This window comes from Vespula pensylvanica, chromosome 2, assembly GCF_014466175.1.
Source record: "Vespula pensylvanica isolate Volc-1 chromosome 2, ASM1446617v1, whole genome shotgun sequence".
NCBI classification, from domain to species: Eukaryota; Metazoa; Arthropoda; class Insecta; order Hymenoptera; family Vespidae; genus Vespula; species Vespula pensylvanica.
Genome location: NC_057686.1, coordinates 3,609,652 through 3,633,409, shown reverse-complemented (window position 1 = coordinate 3,633,409; position 23,758 = coordinate 3,609,652). Strand labels below are relative to the sequence as shown.

The 23,758-nt window shown below is 39.3% G+C and overlaps 1 protein-coding gene across 9 annotated transcripts in view; it reads right to left on the bottom strand.

Annotated features, from left to right (window-relative positions):
- The window catches only part of LOC122627249 (fat-like cadherin-related tumor suppressor homolog), a 290,885-nt gene extending 269,617 nt beyond the window's left edge, over positions 1 to 21,268 (bottom strand). For 7 of the 9 annotated variants that reach the window (XM_043808256.1, XM_043808255.1, XM_043808259.1 and 4 more), the window contains exon 1: positions 20,471 to 20,736. The gene's annotated coding sequence lies outside the window, so the exon portion shown is untranslated. Of the gene's footprint in view, positions 1 to 8,458; positions 8,520 to 20,470; positions 20,737 to 20,798 lie in introns of those variants that run through there. The other 2 variants (XM_043808258.1, XM_043808257.1) reach the window with 2 other exon arrangements.
- Positions 21,269 to 23,758: the final 2,490 nt, after the last annotated feature.

Below are 23,758 nucleotides of genomic sequence, written 5' to 3'. Positions count from 1 at the left end.
AGCCACGAACGAGTCAATTCTTGTACCTTCGAATACTGACCTTGCCGGCGAGAAACAAAGCGAGATTGAAATCTATGCATTCGACTCGGCAACCCACGCATATCATCGGAACGTCATGCGTCACCCTCGAGGATCGAACACGACGAAAAAAAAAAAAAAAAAGAGAGAAGAAAGAAAAAATATGAGAAAATTCTTGAAACGAAAACTAGACATCTCGTTCTCTGTGAAATATGTATTTGGAATCGTTCCATTCGTTCCACTTTTCCGTTTGATTGTTTTTTCGCATAAGAATGATTATTATGACACGTATATACAAATTTGTATAGATTATATATATATATATAAATTCCTTTATATATAATATATGTTACGTGATATCGAAATAATGCAAGAAGATAAAAATAAACAGTTTCTGATGAGGATTTCAGCTAGAAGATTCATTAAGCAGTCTTAATGAACGCAGGGAAGGAACGATGACCCATATAAATTCTTGGCAAAGCGTTTCGAGAACGAAAAAGAACTCGTCAGAAGATCGACGAGCTTTGAGCTCTCGTAGACTTGAAAAGAATTTAGAAAAATCATAGAAGCAGGTGCTATATCCGATTACAAAGAATGTCATTCTTTGCTACATGCCGTTACGATTCAAACCGATGTATACCAGCTGTTTTCTGAAGGAGATTTCATCGGATCGCTATCGCCGAGTAAAAATATTTTCACAAGAATCTTAACAAAAAAAAAAAAAAAAAAAAAAAAATACATAATCCTTTACGTTATCGATTTCCTTGATAAACGATAAGTATAACGAGAACCAAACCTCACATTCCACTAATAAAATTTCTCTTGTGTTGGAAATAATAAAAATATTTACTCACAAATTATATCAACCTACTTTACATCCTATAAGACATAACGGTAAAAAAGAAAAAAAAGAAAAAATACAAAACTATTTTAGCTCTGTACGAGATAACGCTAAATGACTTCGAATTAGAATTTGAAGCAGATACGAAAGGAGCAGTTAAATCTACGTTCCAAACTGTTTAGATAAACGAATTTTCTATCGAAGTGGACTACAGTATGGACGATTTATTAATAACTCGAAAGATTAAACGAGGATTATCGGTGGCGGTTTTGTTATCGATGTAATTTCTATTCTCGTCGATGCTCGTTCATACATATATCGAGTATGGAGAGAGAGTGGAAGGGGGTAAGAAGGGAGGAATGAAATGAAGGGTGGGAGAGAGGGTGGGAGGGAGGGAGGTAGGGAGGAAAGAAGAAAGAAAGAGAAAGATATGGAGAAGGAGCGCAGGTCGAGATGACGCCGGTAGATAAAAGCGCGCGTTGCACGATACGAGGAGAGATAAGTTAATGGACAAGTGGAAATGCTTCTTACGCTTGTTTAATGAGCCATGCTGGGACCTGGAAGGTAATAGCGCCATGGCCCGAGGAAAAGACGTAGAGAGAAAGAGAGCACACCGGACGAGAGAACAATGGGACGATAAATAAATAAGCGCACGCTCGATCGCACCAACGAACGGCGCTCTGAATTCCGAAAAACGAGTCTCCACGAAAGATATAGACTATACATATGTCTTATCGTTTGCCGTTATCTATGAGATATCGAAGAAATCGTCGGAAAAGAAATAGAATCGGTTAAAATAGAACGTAAAGATAGAAATACTTTTTGGAGAGTTTTGGTGAAAGTCGATCGACCGATTTACTCGACGCTTTCCCAACATCACGAGAGAGAGGGAGGATTTCCTTCTTTCTTCCTTCCAACTCGAGTGTCAAATAAAATGGACGTGAGAGGGAAGAGGAAATCATTCGTCGAAAAAATAGGAACCTTCGTGGTATCAAAGACGACGTTGAAATTCTGGCACGTGTAGAAGCCAATTAATTTATCTATCCTTCCGAACGCATCTCGTTTTCCTTTCTCCCTCTTTGGCTTCCTGCCAATTCTAGCAGGATATTCACCTCCTGGCTCGTGTCGGATATCCTTGAAAGAAGCTTACGCGAGCTTCTTCCGGACGGTAAGTTGAAATGGCGCCACGAGCTTGTTTCACTTCACAGAAAATAATATGTTCTAGGACGAGTGTAATTGCATTTTCAATGATAATCAATCACGTTAGAGAGATACGTAGAGTAAAACTAGAGAAGAATACTCGAATCGTCCGACTAAAACGATTATATTCTCACGAGGGCTCGCCTTGTTCGAGGAAACGTTTGCTAACGAACGATGATGAGTCATCTAACTACTACAACGATAACTCGTAATCTCGTTGCGATTTGACGATTAAATTGAAGAACGTCGGCTTTTTCTTCGCGACTTTTATCGTTGCTTTCATAATCCTGGCGCCGAGATAAGATTACGCTTACGTGCAACTATTCTACGTAACATTATTATAATGAATCAATGAGTAATACTCGACAATTTGTTTTTCAATCGCTAGCACATTATCTATTACAATGATAATCTCTTAAATTAATTGGACGCATGGGTTAAACAAACGAAATGAAAATAAACAGTGTTATCATTCTCCGTCTCTCTGTGTTTGCAGTATAACGCTCAATGAAATTGTGCGTTTCATTTCCCAAAGGACAAATCTTCATTGAAACGATGCACCATAACTATTATTCAAGCATCTCCATAATGTTCGTTTTCTATAAAATACAACGATCGGTCTGGTAGAATATATTAGCTATGTGCTTGGTAATCATCGATAACGAAAACGGCGCTCGGAAATGAAGGAACCAAATCACGTCTCTCGAAAGAGCATCATTCGGGAAATGATATGGCGTTCACGTATCGCTCGGTTCCGTATCCTCGAGCATCGTTTCTCGATGCTCAGGAGGATGCAACATCTTTCGAGGGGCATCGACTAGTTATCGAGAATCTATTTCTCTGCGGGCACGATCCTAGTATTCCTGGAGTCTAGAGCGATCGGATCAGAGGTTTGCTCTTCAAAGATATCACACGATGTTTTGGAAATTGTGGGATAGAACCCGATCGCTGTCCCAGAAATGTAGAGGTTATGGCAGTTCAATGGGAATAACTTAAACATTTTTATTATTCAGAAATGAACGAGAAAAGTTTTCGAAAATATATAACCTCGGGATATAATTTTTTTCCCTTGCTATTACAACTTTTTTCCGAACATTAAAATTTCCCTCTGAAAAGCAATTTTCCTATTTACGTGCACTAGCCCCTGTACAGAATCGCTAGAAAGTTGGCGGTGTAAATCGAATAAATGAGTTTCATCGAATTTTCCAAGTCATTTTTCTCGAATCACCTTCTTCTTTGTTGTTACACAATTTTCACTTCATTCTGTTATCCGAAGCGAGGTCGAATTTTATGTTAGAAAAATTTCATTCTCCTGGCCGACCACTCCCGCATCTTTTCTTTTTGCTCGGTGACATGGGACATAAAATACATCTGTTGCCTGTAGGAGAAAAAGATGGAAAGGAAAGAGAGAGAGAGAGAGAGAGAGAGAAAGAGTCTGACTCGTACGAAACATTATAATAAACTTACGATGCGGAGGGTATTACTAGCTGCACGACGGGCTGGCCTAACAAAACGCTTTTGTCGTATCGCGGAACAAAGTTGAATGCCTTTGGGGAGAGAACGAGAAGATGAAATTGGTCGAGGGGAGGGTAGCAACTACAAGGGAAATGCGAGAAACGTTCGTTGAGTGTAAAGTATAGAATCGGAAAACCGTACACTACCACTTTCTAGAAAGATATTGTTGCCTTCGAAAACACCTTCCGTGCAACTTCTGTTCTTTCTTCATCCCCTTTCAATCTTTACCATTTTTCTGACCTATTTCAGAAAATAAATTTCTACCAGAAACCGTTTTACCGACGTTTACCAAAATACGCAATAAACTATAACAATATATCTTTATTACGTTCGATTTTTTTGATGATAGACGCGTTAATGTAATTGTTGCGGTTATAAAACGATAAGATCGTTATTTCGATCCATCGGTATATGTACTTTTGTCGAAGCATCCGAAAGAACAAGACACCCTTCCATCCAACCTGCTGGTCTCTTTGAATTGGTAAAAGGATTCCCTTCGCCCCTGTTGCAGTAAAATCGTTCCACAGGAGGAAGAGAAAGGGAGAGGGGAAGAGAGAAAGGGATTGCTGGGAGAAGATGAAAAGAGGGTTGGAGAGATACGGAGGGTGGGCGCGTGGAAGGTCATCGTTTGTAATAATTCCGTTTCGTTGCATATCAAGGGCGATTTCGAATCAACGACGCGTGCTTTGGGGGAGAAGTGCCTACATGCTAGTTGGAACCCTCTTCTTTTCATTGGTGGACGGTGCCAAGTACGTTGGTACGATCGAGTGAATCATCGTTCAAGGGGAACCGCAGGACCCTTCGAACGAGCTGTAATAAACGAGACCCGCGTAAAGTCCGGTTACATCGTGAAAAAGAAAAGGGCACCGCTACGAAACCTTGCTACCGGAGAACTCCCACGTAAGGGTCATAAGATCAATCGTTTGTTTATGCTAAAATCGTGCCTACCTACGTGTCACGGTTAGTAATAATAACTTTTAGGACGATCACTGAACTCCTTTATTTTTTCATTCGCAAGCTGGTATATATGCTCCAAGAAAACGAATAAAAATAGCATATCATTTTTAAATACTTCTTTGATTTAACACCGCAGATATCGGATCGTTTATTACGTTATTGCGGATATTAAACGAGCGAGTGTCCTGGAACGAAAGAGGGTGACTCGGAAAGGGGTTGGAAGCCGGTTAGTGGGTCTATACTTTTTTCTTTCTCGCTTCCTCTCTCTCTCTCTCTTTGTTGTACTTCTACCCTCTTGACATCTCGTTCGTATCGATTTTACTCGTATAAATCGAGTACAGTAACGAAAAACTTGATAATTTTTTAGTATTTTCCTTGGTTCTATATTAACGAATAATATGTTTTAATGAGTGCACATATCTGTTAATTTCACAGACATGTAATTGACGTATATAACAGAGATGTTTGGAAAATACCATGCTGCTAGATTATGCAAATTTCCTTGTGGTACCCGTTTAAACCCTTCAAATCCACAAAGGCGCAATTAACCGTGCGAGTGACGAGGCACGTGACATTCGCCTAGTTTTGATCTTCAAAGTACCAACCTGATTGTCGCACGTGCATCTAAACAATAAATCTTCTCATCAGTAATATATGCTTCTAACACGATACTAGTTATTCCTGCGTTTTGATAGGAAAACGATCGAACAAAGTTGGATAGAGAATAGAATGACAAAACGATGTGAAACGAATTCGTTGCTACGATAAGATTGTAGACGTGGTATCGAGTCTTCTTCCTCCTCGTCGTCGTCGTCGTCGTCGTCGTCGTGACGACATCGATGTTGGAATCCGAGGAGCTGGACCGTCCTGCTACGATCCAGCATCATTACCGACATCACGGAGTGCTCGTTAGTCTCATTTATATTCGCATGTGCCGTGTACGACTTACGTTATGAGAGAAAGAGAGAGAGAGAGAGAGAGAGAAGGATAGAAACGGCAAGAGAGTAATAGTGTGTGTGTAAGATAGAAAGAGGAAAGGAAAGAGATGCTGAAACTCCAAACTGCTCTCTCCCAATGGCAACGGTTGCAGAGGCTGGGCGAATGATCCCGTCCTTGTCTCTCCTTCTCTTCACTTCTCTCTCTTACTCTTTCTCTCGACTCTCCGTGTAATGCAGCGCGCATGACTCATGGCTTTGGTTGCTCTCGCAGAGTTCTCCGCGTTCTTTAGAAACCTTCCGCCTCGGTAGTAATGCCTTTTTTAACGAGGCAAACTCGCCCGTCATTGTCATCACGGGTCCTTCGCGAACTTTCACGAGGTTACCTTTATTTTGTAGAGTAAGAGAGGAGAAATATACATAGAAATAGAGAAAGAGATAGAGATGGAGATAGAAAGGCAGACAGAGAGAAAAAAGAGAGAGAGAGAGAGAGAGAGGAGAGGGAGAGTGGAAGGGTGTAGAAACGTGTTTTGGGTAGTTCACCTTTAAAAGCGCGAGTAGGTGAATTTCGTGCGGTTCGCTTCAAAGGACCTTCTCGTTTTACTCGCATTGTCATTACGAGACAAGTTACCTTGTACTGTTTGCAACAAAAGGACCTTTTTAATGCAACTAAGTAAAATGAATGGAAGGTCTAGTTTTATATACGAAAAAAAGGAAAGGAAACTACGCACAATTCATCGCGAATAAAATACCCTTTTTAAAGAAGTCTTCCCTCGATACATTAACTCTCCAAAAAAGAAAAAAAAAGAAAAGAAAAGAAAAAGAAATCGCAAGAATTATTATTCATCTTTCCTAAAGAAAAAGTTATGCTAATGAGGATATTGGGAAAAGAGAGAAATAGAGAGAGAGAGAGAGAGAGAGAGAGAGAGAGAGAGAGAGAGAGAGAGAGGAAGGAGTATGAGATGTGTTGCTGGCTATACTGTAGGATGTTCGTTATCATTAATCACACGTATTGATAGACGAGCACGAGCGTGAATAATCGGCACGATACTCGCTCCATCAATGGTCCTTTTCTTTCGAACCAATTATCCGTGAACTCGCGCGCACGTTTCAATACCTCGACGATCCTTGTAAAGATGATCGAAGAAATTGTTTCAGCATCGGAAGCGATAATGATTCGAAAAATAAGGAAGAAAAAGAAAAAAATAACAGAGAAATAAGATATCGATAGTTCTAACAAAGCTTTCTTGAGAATGAGCTCATACTTTTTCATTCTTTGCAAAGACGCAAACTATCTTTGTTCTCTTTCGATACAAATGATAAGATTACCAAGATCAAACAAGTAATTGTAAGAAAGGACGAATTCGAAGGTGTCTTTCCTCTCGATGAGGGTCGAGAGGTAGTCTGATGAAGGTTCTTTGGCGAACATCGAAAGAAAGGAAAAAGGAAAAAGAGAGAGAGAGAGAGAGAGAGAGAGAGAGAGAGAGAGAGAGAGAGAGAGAGAGAGGAAAGAAAGGATAAGAGGCTCATTGGAAAGGCCATGAATCGGAAAAAAGAAAACGATGGAAGGACGAAGTCTCGCGTAGCAACACGCGCTGCATTACAAGTCCCATACATACTCAATTCAATCTTCCTGCAGTTGCATACCTTCGACGAGAAGAATAAGACGGCGACGACGACGCCAACGACGACGACGAAGAATAAAGAAGGACGAAGAAGCGTCTATCGACATAGTAACGTCAATATCATCGAAGTAAAGTTAGGTGCGAACGTTGCGTGCATTGACATGAAAAAAAGTGGAAAATGATGAGAAGGGAAAGGAGAAGGAAAAGAGGCAATATTTCCTACCTATCTTTCTATAGTCTGTAAAATTCTCGATTTCCGATAGGAAGGAGAATACGAGAGAAACTTATCGATAGTACGTATCAATATGAGATAAGACGATATTGTATACGGTATAATCGTAAAGAAAGATACAGAACATCGTAAGTACACACACACACACACATACACACACATAATCGTTTCTCTGAAAAAATCAGTCAGTTCGGATCGTCCCTTATCAAAGAAAATATAGATCTGTAACAACGATAATTGTCCCATCGACTATAACTTATATACTAGAAAGTAATTATCTTCGTTGGCTAAAAAATCTTATTTCGTCGAGAAAAAAAAAAGTAAAGGAAGAATAAAATCGACGATTCAATTTCTAAGAATACTTACAATCTCTCGGTTAGACTCTAGACGACTTTAGTGAAAGATGATGGTGACGTACATATGTGCATGTTAACGTTCCAAGATATAGTTTTGAAATAATACGTGATAAAGCATAGAACGAGCGAGCAAGTTTATCGTCGAGTAAAAACCTTCTTCTCGAGATCTATCGTTTCTTTTTCTACCGGGCAGCCTTTTTCCTCGTCAATTCTCTAATAACGTAATAACTTAAGTACGGTCACCCGATCCCTCCTTCGCTTTCTAAAGGAAAAACACGATATGGAACATTGCGACTCCGTTCAAAGTTTTAAACCTAAGAAATTTACTCCGCTACGTGGATGTTGAGACGAGCGAATTCTCTTAACATTTCGACGCATTGTTTCGCTTATATGTACTTATGTAAGTACTACGTAAGTACATACGTGCTCGTCGTTCAGGTTTTACTGTTGCCACCGTAAAGTGCTTCGAAAAGGCGACCGACTTTCAAAATCGAAAGCAAACTTAGATACCATTGTTTTGAAGAAACGTGACTAAATAAAGTGAGTTTCATACGCTGGATTCTTTAAAACCGATGAGAATGAGAAATGTCGGAAAGTTGCTCGTAAATAGAAAAGAATAAAAAAAGTCATTGCGAGAGGAGTCGTAGTCGTTATGGTTATACTTGTTTAAAAATAACCATCAGTTTTAATGAATCATATGATAAAACCTCAAGAGAGGGAGGAAAGAAAGAAAGAATACGACATTAAAAAATGTAATTTTAGAAGCCAACCGTACTTACATGCAGATAAGAAAAAGTTGATACGAAGGAGCTTGAAATGCCCACTGGCAAGGTATCGTAACTGAAAGATAAGAGTGCGTATGTAAACGTTTCTGGTAAGAGAGGAGGGTCGAGAGAACGTACGATCAGTGCCAGACTTCTCGCTTGAAGCATATAAGACGCGCGCGACCACAGCTCGTCGGCCAACCCCAATGGGTTAATAAATTTACGTTTGTTTGTTCGGGACGCCACAAAGAGACCCTTTCGGTTATCACCTATTTAATCCTATCTATTTCGAGAACGGTAAACGACACCATTACTGCTAACCTAAATCCATTCTTAAAATCTAACTCACGGCCATTATTTATCGTCCCGATAAATCGGTACGAAGTTTTTCGAAAAACAAAAAAAAAAAAGGAAAAAAAAGGAAAAGAAAACAAAAAAGAAAAAAGAAAGGAAATAGAACAAAATTTTCCATAAATATTCGACATGGAATCGTTGTACGAGAATTACTTCTTGGAAAAGGATCGGTAAAGATTTACGATTAGAGTTCGAAAAAACTAAGTGTAGTCTCAAGCACGCTTTCTAGCATGGCGTCTACCTTTACTTTACTTACACGGCGCTCGAATTACGTGTACTCCAGAAATAACGCGAGACTTCTTTGTCGAGACACGTAACCCGACTACCACTCGAGAACAATGCCGGTAAGTCCAAAGGCGCCTCCTTAAGCCTTTCGCATGTTATACGTCCGAGCACGCATATCCACACGTACATATATACATGCATATACGCATAACGTTACGACGTCCACGCAAAGGATCGTCTTATCGAGTAGAATTGTGTGCGCGAGCAAACGTGACCGTGAGTACTTACTCGTAGAAAACTTTGCCGTTCTTCTCGAGACCCAGCAAATGCACACAAGGCACGCATACAAAGAAAAGGATAGACGTACAAACATAGGCGTTACGTAGACTCTAAAAAGACAGACTTCTCCATTCCTTTTCTCCGTTTCTTCTCTCCTACGGATTCTCACCTTGGTTCACGTTCCTTTTTATAGAGGGATTTCTACATTTCCTTCCTTTCTTTCTTTCTTTCTTTTTTATTCCTTTTTTTTTATACTTACGGAGCATTGCTCTAGTCTCTCAATAAACATTTCCTCTCCATCTATCTGTCCATCTATCTATCCGTCTATCCGTCCGTTCGTCCATCCGTCTATCTACTTTTCTCTCTTTCTACGTCTGTTTATCTCTCTCACCCTTTTCCTCTTTTACAGCAGGCAATAAAATTCGCGATCTTCTACTTTGCCAAACAGAGCGCGAGCGTTTTCGAAGAAGTCGATAAAACGGATTTTTTTTTTTGTTAAAGCGAGTCGAGAGGTACGGCGCTTCAAGATTCCCGGCGAATGCTCGTATCCCTCTCTCTTTTCGAGATCGGCCGCGTTTTATCGCTTTACCGCTTTTTAACTTTCACGGAAAACGAAATCTTCTTCTCGACGAGTAAATCGTCCGTGTAATCATCGCGTCGTCGAGGATCGAGTCGAAGCGATCGTCGATAACGCGGCCATTTCTTATCTACTTTCATCTCCTTTCTTCTCATAACTTTTTTTTTCTTTCGTTCCGCCGTACGTGCAAGTAAGTTCGACGACGACACGCCTACTATTCCTCACAGCAAACGAAGATATTTATTCGTTAAATCGCAAACATGGTTACCGGGTTAACAGGACGATACTCTTCTTCTGACAATCATAATTGCAATTCCACTATCGTCCCATTTTAATAGCATTACAATTTTAATTTTAATTTTAATATACGCAAGAGAATTCCCTACCCCGTCTACTTTTTCGAACAAATCTTGTGTAATCCGATTTGTCAAAGTTACATACGAAGAGGTATAACATGCTTTAGCGTACAGTAATTAAACAATTCATACCGTTTGACCATATTATATCGAAATAAATTTTAACGAACTATGTAATAACCATTTAAGATTGGAAATTAAAAACCATTATCACTTTCCTCTATAATTCAAATACGCTTCTGAATATCCTCGACCGGTAAATTAAAATAATAAAATATCTCATGTAATCTAGTTTGTTTAAATCCCGACGACGGACGATATCATCGGCTCAAGTCGAAAAGGAATTCGATTTATTTTTTTCTAACGATAAAGCACGAATGTCCGAGAGGAAGTCACGAGAGCTCGTAATTCCCTTTTCTCGAATTTCGAAAGAACGAGTTTACTCACGCGATCCAGTGCTAGGGAGGAAATCTCTAAAAGGACGACGATGTTGCGGTTCGTTCTCTCTGGGTGAGTGCGGTACATAGATTGGCATAAAAACAGTAGAAGGTGAGCAAAGGTTTATTCGAGCGCACATTATCTGCAATATCGTACGTACGTGTGAAACTACCACGATCGCAGGACCGAATTAGAGAAGGAGCTTATTACCAGAACGGCAGCTGTGCACGGCTAATCCTATGTTGCTTGCTTTCCATGGCCGTAGATACACCGGAGGTCGACCGACGGATTTCTCTCTCTCTCTCTCTTTCCCCCACTCCCTCCGGTAGAAGGGTTGGTTATTGTCTCTAATTTAAAGCAACGATTTCCTGTCACGCTGCCTACGAGCTCTAAGCACTGCGCTACGCTTCTGCCCGTTCATTCATTCGTTTCCTCCTCCTCGTGTTCTCGTTTCTCTTTATCTCTCTCCCTCTCTCGAGGTTCTTGAGAACAGAGTTACGTACATTACGTAGATAAGTCATGCATCGGTGTGAAGAGACGTGTGGGTTTCCACGACGGTGACCACCGACGTCGTTGTCGTCGTCGTCGTCGTCGTCGTCGTCGTCGTCGCTGTCGTCGTTTTAGTCGTCTTAGTCTTCGTTCTAGTCGTCGAGATTTTTTCCTCCTCTGCTTCTTCTCGCATCGAATGCATAAACGAAGTAGGCAAAAGAAAACGTGTCACGAATTAAGTAAGAAGAGAGTAAGAAGTTCATCGTATAGTCTGGCTTCATCGACTCGTAAGAGCTTAGAAAAGAGATCTGCGCGTACTTTCTTCTTAAAGAAAAAAATTCGAGCAAAGAGAGCTTTAAAAAATATCTTGTTATCGGACTAATCGGATCGTTGGTTGTCGACGAAGTTATTTAAAATGTACGAGAGCTTACCTAAATAGCACGAGAAACCAATTAAAGAAACCAAGAAAATTACAAAGTCGTTCCCGATTAAAAATTATAATCAGAATATTTTTTCGATCCGTTAAACGACGGAAAAAAAGATTTTTCCATAAAATGCATAATTTGTATCTTTTATTTAATTTCGATTTCAGCAATTGTCTCGATATAATCGAGACGCACGTAATCGCATTCGATAAAAAAGAAAAGAGACGAATGATTCATTACTTTTTAAGAGATAAAATCTCGTGGGTCTCGAGGAACGATAAGCACGAATTTTCGTACGCGAATGCAATGAACATTAGGGAGTCGCACGGAGCGTGCGGGACGAACAATTAAGATTCGCACCGCGTAGGAAACCTCAATGTCGACCCACGCGCCTTGTCGTCACGTACGATGCAAACGACAGGACGAAGAAAAGAAGGAGGAGGAGGAGGAGGAGGAGGAGGAGGAGAAGGTAAAGGAGGAACAGTGCGGCAAACGACTGGCAAATTGCCAACTGCCTACAAAACGGACGTCGATGACGAGAAACCAAACGGAACTCGACGACGATCGATGACCCTACTATACTATACTACAATCTTCTTCGAAAAATATTATTTCTTCGTGAAGTGAAAGGAAAGAAGTAAAATGGAGATTAGATGAGTATAAACAAAAGTATATAAAGCTCGTTCAAACCATTATCCTTTTTTTATTGGACAATTATCTCTCCTCGCGTCGCGCCACGGATAAATTTTCTCCCTCTTCGTTCACTTTCCTTCGCTTTTCTTTTTTTTATTTTTTCTATTTTTCTACCTTCTATCAGAGATCAGTCTTAATTCAAAGTTATTTGTACTTTTAAGCATATGGAACGATCGGTTTGTTAATATATTTCGAATCGTTGTATATTACAAATCTTTGACAAAGAAACGTTTCTCCTATGAGCAAGAACAAACGAAACCATTGAAAAGATTTCTGACAGAAAATAATACGATTCCTTTTTCTACATACAAACGTATAACGAAACGATTCGGATATTCTTTTTTTTTCTTGATTTATTCGCTCTGTCATATTTAGGAAACTTTCTCTAACATAGATCCATGGAAGATTCCCGAATAAGAATGCTACTATCTATCCGCTTTGAAGATGCAGAAAGAGAGGGAGAAAGGAATGGATGGTATTGCTCAAGTATAGAGTAAAAGAGGATTTATGAAAACAAAAATAAATATTTCCTTTTGTAGGCGTTATAGAAAGAATATTTCAACAGGGAATATTTACTCTATGATATCTCGCCTTTCGCACCGACGTATTTCCATTTTTTTATTTCCGAAAAATCACGTGATCCAGGTGATAACAGAATATGAACGAAGTAAAAGAAATACATCCGCAAATCGGAAATCATCGAGTCCGTATGAGAAAATAATATTTCTGAAATACGATCGATAAATTTAATAAATTCTGTGTGTAAATACGCAATCGCCCGTAAGTTAGATTGATCTTAGCTATAAAGGAAACCGTATTTAAACGATTGTAACTATTTGAAAATATCAATATATTCGATCTGCTTATGGATTTTACAGACATAAATGATTTATGTGTACCTTTCGTATAGGTTGAGCTTTCTACGGTATATGCACCGTTTGTCTCTAATGATTCCGACATTGATATCGAAAGCCGATCCGCTTAAGTGCGTTTGAACTGGATCACGAGTTCCTGTGTAACCATATGGTACTTTATACGACTCGTACAAAAGAATATCTTAAGGACTGTATAGAAACAAACGTTCTATATACAAAATCGAATTCTTCTTGTAGCGAATATCGATCGTCCTTACATTTTTCTCTTGTTTGAAAAAATAACTTCTCATTTGTATCGTCGCCCAGCCTGCTCCAAAGAAAGTTCATTAAGATTTATCGAATTAGAAGTTCCGTGGGCGTTTCTACACCCTTCCATTCTCATTAACGTTGATATATTTTTATTAACGGAGCTGGCTTAATGATCGCTGAAGAAGCGGAAGTCGATCGTTTGCATCATTCTGGTCTAAGATTAATTTTGAAAGATACGATGATGTAATCGTTTCTAAGAAAAGAAAACTTTCCAAGAAGATAAGCAAAACAAACAAAAAATGATAATAATAATTAATTCTGATCCGTCCGGATGTTCTTTTTAACAAGACAGCAATGAAAATCGAAATAGTTGATCAGCGATGAGACGAATAAACGAAGAATTTATTTTCGATCCCTGCGATACAAGTAACATTTTCATTCGTCTACCGGTCGAAATTCTCCGTGAGAATTATGAGAAGAAGCGAGTTTGTCGAACGCTTGGTAAACAGGTATGCGTGCATAGAAAAGCTTATACCTGCTGCGGTTACGAGGTTATCGGAACTCTGCTTCATGAGAAGGTCTATTAAAAAGAAGTCTTCTATAAATTTCAAAGAGACGCTGTAGCGAAACGAGTCCCTACATATCTTATAATAATAATAGTTAAGCGATATTAATGATACGATATTCCAAACGTTTCGAATATCATAAGATTCTAATTCAACGATTTCATCTAAATTTTAGACGTAAGATGCTCGGTGAACGTCGTTCGTTCTACTGTGACAAACTTAATCTTTAAAGACGTTTCTATACTCGCGCAGTTAGAACTCGAAAACAATGGAAATGCTTTCTCGTAAATTCGAGCTCGCGGCGAACGACGAATTTCCATCGTTTCTCCTCCTTAAGACTCGTAAGCTACTGTTATTTCTATGGCGTGACATTTTCAACCGATGCAAATGCCGTCTACAATAGAAGTGACGTTTTACCATCCATCTTCTCTTCTCCACTTTCTGGCACTTCGCACACATTTAATCCAAAGGCGACATCGAGTTATCGTTCGAAAGTCTATCAAAAGTTACGAAACGATAACATCGAGACGTTCGCGACAAAGCACTCGACTCCTTCTCAACTACGACTCCTCTCCTCAAAACCGATGTTTCGAACATATCCTCCCAACTCATCTAACAAGTTTCTTTAACAACAATAATATCAATCTTCTACGACATTTCTCTTCCCTGTCAAACAGAAGAAGTTAATGTTAAAGATGAAGCTGTAGCTAGTTAGCATTTAAAAGGTAAAACGAGAGATTTAATGTCGGTCTTAATTTCGGAAAAACACCGTTCGATTCTCAAGATAAATCGTTATAGAGAAATTCATTAGATAAATTCAATTCGACTTTATCCGGGCATAAAAATGATATATGTTAAGAATGGTACACATAAATCATTGACTTTCGTATCATTTTAGCTCTAGCCTATAGCAAGTCTATTCTTAATTACGTTATTAAATTAGAAAGTCGAAGAGGTCGAATTTTCATGAAAAAATTCTTGCTGGAAAGGACCTTTTAAAAAGAAATAAGCTCGAGTAATAATTACACGTAAAAGCGTAAAGAAACGAATTCAAACGTTAACGAGTCTTAGAAACAAAACTTTTCGTAGACGCAAGCACGCGTACAGACGGACATTTTCTCAATTCGTAGACTACGTTTCCCGAGTTCTTTTCTCCGTAGGTGCACGTGTTGCTCCGTTCCTCGTCTTTTTCATGCTCTGCTTACGACGTGAGTGGAGGCAAGTTTGCTTCGGGTTTGTAGCTAAGGACGAGAGAAGGAGAAACTTGCTAGACACGCACAAAAGAGAGAGAGGGGGAAGGGAGAGGGAGGGAGAGAGAGAGAGAGAGAGAGAGAGAGAGAGAGAGAGAGAGTGACATTTTCGCCGGTCTGTGTTTATAGACAAGCTCGCGTAACTTTGCTTTAGCTCGAATGCGAGTACGAGTGCGCGTAAGTAGTTATTCGCGATAACGCGTTAAACGAACGATAACTATATTCCTTTATTCTTCGTAATCATTTCGTTCATCATTTTATCTTAAAAAATAAAAGAACGCAAGGATGCGGAATCTTTGCTCGATCTAAGAAAATTCAAGGAAGACATATCGTGAAACGTACAAAGACGCCTTTCAATAAAATCGCTTTCCTTTTATCACGTTCATTACCGTGACTACTTAACTCATCGGATTAATTCAATAATAAATATCCGCCTGTTGGAATCGACGGAATAAACAATTTATTTCTTAGGAAAAATCTCTCGTATATCTATCGTCCGAAGTCGTTTCGAAAATCTGTCAACGAATAAATTAACTCATTGGATATTTTCGAGTTACTAGAGATAAAAAGAAAGAAAGGGAGAAACGCACGTGTTTTTCTTGTAAGAAAAATGTGAAGCGACAAGTATTATCGCACGAGAGCAGAAGAGGAGCAAAGGGATTTCTCTTTTCTCTTTCTCTCTCTCCCACCCTCAGAAAATTACCCTTAGTCTCGAGGATCAACGTGTTCTGGACGCAGAGAATGAAGGATCGTGGCAGCTGCTCTTGAGAATCGGGACGCGGTAGGGCTTTTATACTTTCGAGCCGATCTTTCACCGACGGACATATTCACCGACGTGCTTCATTTTACGATCGCACACGACCCCAGAGAGAATGAGAAAAAGATGCGACAAGGATTTTCCTAGGCTTCTTAAAGCTTTTTTTCACTTCGTATTCGGAGGATCGCATTCGCCACGTCTCTACGTCATTAATCCTCATCTCGAAAGACAGGCGCATTCGGGCTAAAGACTCCGGAGCATCCGAGATTACTTCTTCTTCTTTTTTCTTCTTTCTCCTCTTCGTTTAGTACCACCAACACTACCATTGCTCCTACTATTACCGATGGCTTCTACTTCGAAGCGATAACGAAGAAGAAGCTAATTCTTCCAGGAGATTTAGTTCCATGCAAGTCGATCGAAAGGCATTGCCTCGCAGCATCGCAGCTCAAGTACATTAATCAGCACTTATCTACTCCACTCGATGGCTTTAGGTGTATCTGTTCGAGAGAGGCGGCGTGTGTTTCTAGGACAGACAATGGCTAATCGCCGACCACCTGTCTCTGTCGTAATCGCGCGAGCGCATTCGCTGCAATTAACGAAGCCTCCTTAACATACGGACACGAACGACGGGCCAGGTCAAAGCACCCGTGGAAACCTGACTACTTTCACGGAGTTTATATACGCTTAGTCTACGTATAGGCTCGTCTTTCACCGTCGTCGCCATTCTCCTCTTTCTCCTCCTCGTCAGCTTCGATAATAGCTCCAAGATACTTTTACGAGGATTAAACGAGTGCTATCAACGAGACGTCGTTAGTCAGTCACTCGTGAACTACGGCAAGAACTTTATAGCTACTTTTTTTTTCCTCGTCGAAACGATGAACACGGACGATATTAATGGCTCTTTCTTCTCGAATTCGTATAAATTCGTTTTGAAGTTATTTCTGAACATAATGAAGACGCCAAAATATCGAATTTCGTATTATTTTATAAAACTTCCTATATTTCAATTCATTCCGAGAACACGTTACTACGTCTGATATTTCTTAGTCGTCTCGAACAGATTTTCTTCAATCCGTTGTCCGATCGTTAATCTTCTCGTTCTAAAGCATAAATTTTAATCAAGCTCCAGTTCCGACGTTCTTTCCATTTCGACGGAAGAAACGGTATCTTCTCGTGGCAATTCCCTATTCTACGAGTGTCCTGCGTGTTACGGTTTTCCTTCCATCTTCTTTCCAAGCTTGGCCTCTCAAGATCCCAGTTACTCTCGGAAAATTAGAATTGTCCACGTCTAGCCATACGACCATTTTTCAGCGAAAGGATCTCGCTTCCTATTTTCTACGGATTCTATGTCGGTAGAAAAAGGAATAAAAGAAACCTAGGAGAGAAGAAGGAAAGGGAATAGTCTTCGCGCGTAGGCTTCTACGACAGAGAAGCTTGAACATAAAATTCGAGAAGACCGGCAGTTAAATTTTCCTTTATTCGAGGATATCCAACAAATCGACGTTGGACTTTAAGCAAAAGGAGAAAATTACTAATCGAATGTAAAAAGAGCTTCGCGGTGCGCATACGCTTTGTGGAATGCAAGAAATAAACCGGATGAAGTATCGAACCTGCCTCCTAAGCAAAATTACTATCGATTAGTGCGGAACGCCAACGGTAGTGTTAAACTATGGTCGTTTAACAGCAGCAATAGAAGAAGGAACGTCGTCGTGGTAGCAACAGACACCTCGCTCGAGGGAGACAAGACCGCTCTCGACCTTCCGACGAATGCCGTTCGATGCTTTTCTGGCCAAGGCTAGATGGAAAAAATTTCGAGAACTGGTTTCTCACCAAGAACCAAACTTGTCTCGCGTCATAACGAACTTAAGAGTCAAAGGATTTCACCGTCCGAGGAAGGAACGAACGTAGCAATTTATTTCTCACGCTACCATCGATGCCTATCTTTTACGCGTTTTTCCTAGAGCAATAATCGACCGGAATAATTTGTTCCCTTTCTCTCTCCCTCTCTCTCTTTCTATCTCACTATTCAAGCGCATTGTTCTCTATCCAACCGACATAATCCATCGAATTGAATACGTTCGTCTCGACCAATTTTGATTAACTTGTTTTTTTTTTTTTTTTTCATGTACTTCAATTCACGTCCATTTGATGTCTAATAAGGTTTAAATCGAAATTTCAGATTTTTGTGGAATAAAATCTTTGCTTCCACTTCCACAGGAGCACTTACTCGATTTTTCATTAGAAATGAAACCTTCTATTACAAGTTGCTAATACAACGAATCGTTTTATCTAGATAGATATCGCTATAGTCCTATGTAATTATCGAAAATTATAGATTAATTATGATATCGATCACATATTGTAAATTATACGGAATTACGTTAAAAGTAAGATTATTTACAATGACGACGAAAATAGATGATGGAAATATAAAAAGGTATGGCAGAATTTTGTTTGCTTTCAAAGTCGAAAGATCTTGTCGAATGTTGCCAGATGAAATAGGAGATCTCGAGCAGCTACGAAGAAGACCAAGCCATGAGTTTGTTGACACTGCCATGAGCCGTACGCGTTCTCGATGTCCTCGGTAAAAACATCGTATCAGCAAACGTAGTTAATGAAAACAAGCGGGACAGGTACCATCATGCCTGTTCATCTCACGATTACCGGAAACCCAAAATATCCTACGACCAAACTGCCGACGAACAAAGAAGCCGCCTGTCCGCTCAGTTACGTGTTTACTTCGTTACATACCCTGCTCCAATATATTTACTTATACAACGTTAAACTAAACGCAAAAGTAACGAAACTGAATCAACAAACCTCGTTAATTATCTCGTGCAATTAAGCTCGAATATTTATCTATGTACATAGAAAAGTTAACAAATAATAATTATTCTGATTACAAAATTTCATAGATCCTTAGGAAATTTGTTCTACTTAATAAAAACAATTGAAATACGAAATGACATTTTTGCAAATTTTGTTCAAAATTATTTTTTAAAAATCTTGAAAAATGATGACCGGAAAGGATTCATGGGGCCCCTAGAGTTAATCCGTTCCTGCCTCGGTCTGCTTGCCTGTACTCGCTCTCCAGCCTCTCAGTCTCGACTCCGAAGGTAAAATAATCGCTTCGTGCTGCAAGAGAAACTCAAAAACGAATCGAGATTACCCACCACACGAAATACATATCTTCTTGCTTCTTACGTATACGCTCCTTCTTAGAATTCGACCGATAACGCGACACATTTTCTCAAGCGATAAACTTTCGTTTGATCTAATTCACTAAATTAGATGAGCTTTAAAATTTTAAACGATTCAACACGAATCACATATATAAATTTATACATTAAAGTAGTTAACAATTAAGATAATTAACACATTGAAACTACTTTTTCCAATGATACGCGCTTAAAAATATTTTGTTATACATTTCTAATGTCGCATATGTAAATCATTTTCAAAGGTGAAGGTTATCACCAAAGTTCACGATCGCAAAACTTCCGCCGATAGTAAGTCGACGAAATATATTTTAAAGCAAATATCGGAGAGAAAGAGAGAAAGAAGTCGTTCTTCGTCTACTTTGATTATAGTCGAACACGTCTGATCGAACGGGATTCGAAGAAAAGGGGCATTCCTTCTCTCCGTCTCTACACTTGAATTCTTACGGTTATAACTTCGGCTTGTGGTAACACACACCTGATAGAATTTGCATGAACTTTTATTCTACATTCTAGATTTGAAAGGAAACACAGAAATCGACGATTTAACTCGATTCCCATTCTACTTCGATAGAATAGAAACTTCTTTCCATCCAAACGCACCAATGTTCTTCCACTTTTCTTTCTCGATTGCGGAATGGAAAAACGAACGAAATGTCCGATCCTTTTTACGCACCGTTCCGTTCGGTCGTTTAACTCGCACACGATTCTCGCAAAATCATCGTCCTTTTCTCGCTCGCATCGAATTCCCATAAAAGAAGCTAACGGCGAGAACTCTCGTCGAAACGAACGATCAACGATTTCACGCGAACGGTTCCGCGTCTTGCGGTGAAGAAAACTTCTTCCATAAGTCGCAGAGATACAGAAAGAGAGCGAGAGAGAGAGAGCGAGCGAGAGAGAAAGAGAGAGACAGAGATAGAAAGAGAGAAAGGGAGGGGAGAAAGAAAGAGAGAGAGAGAAAGACACGCACGCTCCATCGACGACGCCATTTTGCGTAATGAAGCGCGAAGCCGCCAGACTAGAACGATCTCAACGATTTAGAGTGGATCCTTATTTACCTATTTTTATATATTTATACGTTCTAATACGCATCAAGTTATAAAATGAAATTTTCACTTTCACCGTTCACGTTTATTTATTTATTTCTTTTTTTATTTATTTATTTTTTTTTATTATTTTTATTTCTTTATTTATTTATTGGTCGAAACGACGATCTTCCGAAGATATATTTTTTATCCAGAGCAATGGACACGCACGTAAGAAAGAACGCACAAACCTTGTACGAACGTTGTCCTTGTCCCACGAAGGGCTCCTTTCTTCTTCGTTCCTTTCCTTTGTTCGGCCACTCGAAGATAGGTATTTCCCTTCCAAGTTTCCAAGCAGCTGCGGGGACACAAGAGGAAGACTCCAAATGGGTAATCCAAATACCGAATTTTCGATAACCTCACTATTTTCGCACACGTTATTTTTACGAGTCTCACTCTATGTACTTAAATATATACATTAATCTACACATATATATATATATATTTATGTATATATATATACATATACATATATATATATATATATATATATATATATATATATATAATATTAAATACGTTGAAAGTAAAACAAACACGAAGAACGCGCTTCGAATCGCGTTACGATCTTTACGTTCACGCGTTAATCTTTAAGTAACAAATTCTCTATTATTTATTTCTCTTGTCGTTTTATACTATCACTGTCACTCTCTCTCTTTCTCTCTTTCGTAAGTCCAACACATTTCAAATATCACTTTTGCAACGTTAACTTTATCCTTCGCGAAATATACGCGTCACTCGAAGGGAAGTCAGGAAGTCAGGAAACGATCTCGAGGGAATGATTTCCGTAAAAATAATTTTCGATAAAAAAAAAAGAAAAAGAAAGAAACGAGAAAAACAGAAAAAATGTAGGCAAGAAACAACTGGCGTAAACAACGGAGGACGCGTTTCGGTTAACCGCCTCCACGTGGAAGTCGGCAACCGCTTCAAATAGGATGACCGTCGCGTCGGAGCGGCAAGCCGAAACTAGCGCGCCGTGCGGCGCCAGAGGAAGGCAAGCCTAGAAGGCCTCTGCTCTTTCTCTCTCCCTCTTTACCCTTTCCCCTTCCATCTTCACCTCAACTGCCTCTCCCCTCTCTCCGTCGCGCGCGCACTACTGACACACACGCACACAACGCACATTCTCTTCGTCGTTTCTTCGACCGTGACATGGTCACTCCTTTGTGTATCTTTTCTTCATTCGTACCATTATCGTCCTTGGCTGCCTCTTCCAGAGATCCTAAAGTTAATAAAAAAATATCCTTTTGTTTTGCTTTGCTCGAATTAAACAATGTTCCTTCGCTTGTGTTTTCAAGTTCTCGGATGTTTATATTTTGTTTTTCCTTATGTTTTCTTTTTTATCGTGCTAATGTACGCGTGTAACAAGTACGTAGTATCTTTTTCTAATTATTTTCATTGTTTATTTTACGTCTTAAGTTATCAAGCTTACTAACGTTTCGAGGATATTTATATTTTATTTCCCGTAGAGATACGTAAAATCTTTAACTTAGTTATAGGTAATATCTTTCATATATTTGTATATTAAAGAGCAATGAATTGTTTCGACCGAAATTATATTTATATTAATGGAAAAGTAGTAAAGAGTAATAATCGATATTTACGTTAGCATTTGATTATAAAATTTCGAATATATGTATCTAGTGAGTATATATGAAATTACTCGAAAAGGTATAAAATTACTTCACATTCGCTTTATTAATGAAATACGAATTGCTTTTACTCTACTTCTCATTTCTATGTATTTATAGGATTTCGCTTCCCTCTTCTGGTTCACTCTCCTTGGTTCACCGAGTTCAAATGAGGATTTCTTCGGAGAAAGGATACGAAAGGATAACTATCTACGTACAAACTTATATATCTATATAGGTTTTCCACTCTGTTGAAACAAAGTAAATACATACGCGTAATTCAGGAATCGAAGACACACCGGGTAATTACTTAAGACCGAATTTCGATGATCTGAAATTTTCGGAGTACGCTCGATCGTCCCGAGTGCAATTAAGATCCTCGAGAATGCTCGAGAAAATACTCGAGAATACGGAATTAACTGCTGCCAGAGTAAACACGATATTTTTATTTGTACGAACATAACGAACATTTATTTCAATTAGACATCCGCATATTTTTCTTTTCTTTCCTTTATATCATTTTTTTTATTGTAAGATTTACTGATTGCAATAAAATGTATTCGAGTATATGACGTTGAAACAAATTTGAAGGATAAAGGCACGCCCTATACGAGACGAGTTGATTCCGACCTAAATCAACGTCCTCTTTCTCTTCGTCGCCCTTGTCATCGCCATCGTAGTCGTCGTCGGCGTAATTAAAACGCAATAAGGCAGATAGAAGTGATCAGAAAAGTAGTATATGTAGTGTGTGCAAGCGTGGTCAAAGCGCGACGTTGCGTCGATGGCAATGTGGTAAATTGCATTTCGATCTATACAAACAGGAGGTTGTAAACGTGCTAGTGAAATGTAGTGACCGTACCGAAGTACCCTATTTACTCTCACGGTAGCAAGCCGAACTAACGGACTGTCTGTGTACTAGGAACTTGCAGAAAGGGTGTACAGATTAAAGCTCTCTCTCTCTCTCTCTTTCTCGCTCTATCTCTGTCTCTGTCTCTGTCTCTATCTCTCTCTGTCTCTCTCTCTCTCTCTCTCTCCTATCTTTCCCTTCGAGTACGGTTGCGCCGACTCCACGTTCCATCCTCCCCTTACAATCAGCTCGAATTGTGTGCAATGGATACCATTACCTTAATTAAGAGCAAACTTTCGTCGCGGAGTTTTCGCGACTAGCCGGCCACTCGACCCTGTGGTAAAGAAAAAACTTTTCTATCGTCTTAGCGTACCGTACTTACCTAAGTTCTTCGGTATCTTTCCACTCTTATCTTGTTATCGGGATTAGACAATCGTCTTTTGGAATTTCCTTGAATTACTATTCTTTGTTTCTCTTTCTTTTCTTCCTTCTATCTTTAACAATAAGTACAAATTACAGACTCAACTTTTTATGATCGTATCAAGTTTTTCCACAGACCATTGCAATAGATATCTGCAAACAAAATTGGTATAGACGGTGTGATAAAACGATCGAAGAGTAGTAATAAAAAATTTTAAATAACTAAGGGAAAAAGGGGAAATAGTAAGAGAAGAAGTATCCACCGTTTTCCACACAAGGCTATCAACCTCTAAGCACCCATTAACCGACCATCTTCGAGTTCATTTGTGCGCGTTCGAATGCGTGAGAACGCGTACGCGAGCAGCTCCTAAGTGTACAACTCACCCGTTTCGTAGCGCATTTTACCTTTACCGTCCATAATTTTGCGGTTCTAAGCAACACTACTGATTAGACCGCGAACGCTCCTGTTGATGCCAACGTTGACTGTATCTATGTATATGTGTTCGTTGTCGAGAGCCAAGCGTAAATGAAAATTACCTTTCCGTGCATCGATCAGAAGTTTGATTTATCCACCTACGTCTCCT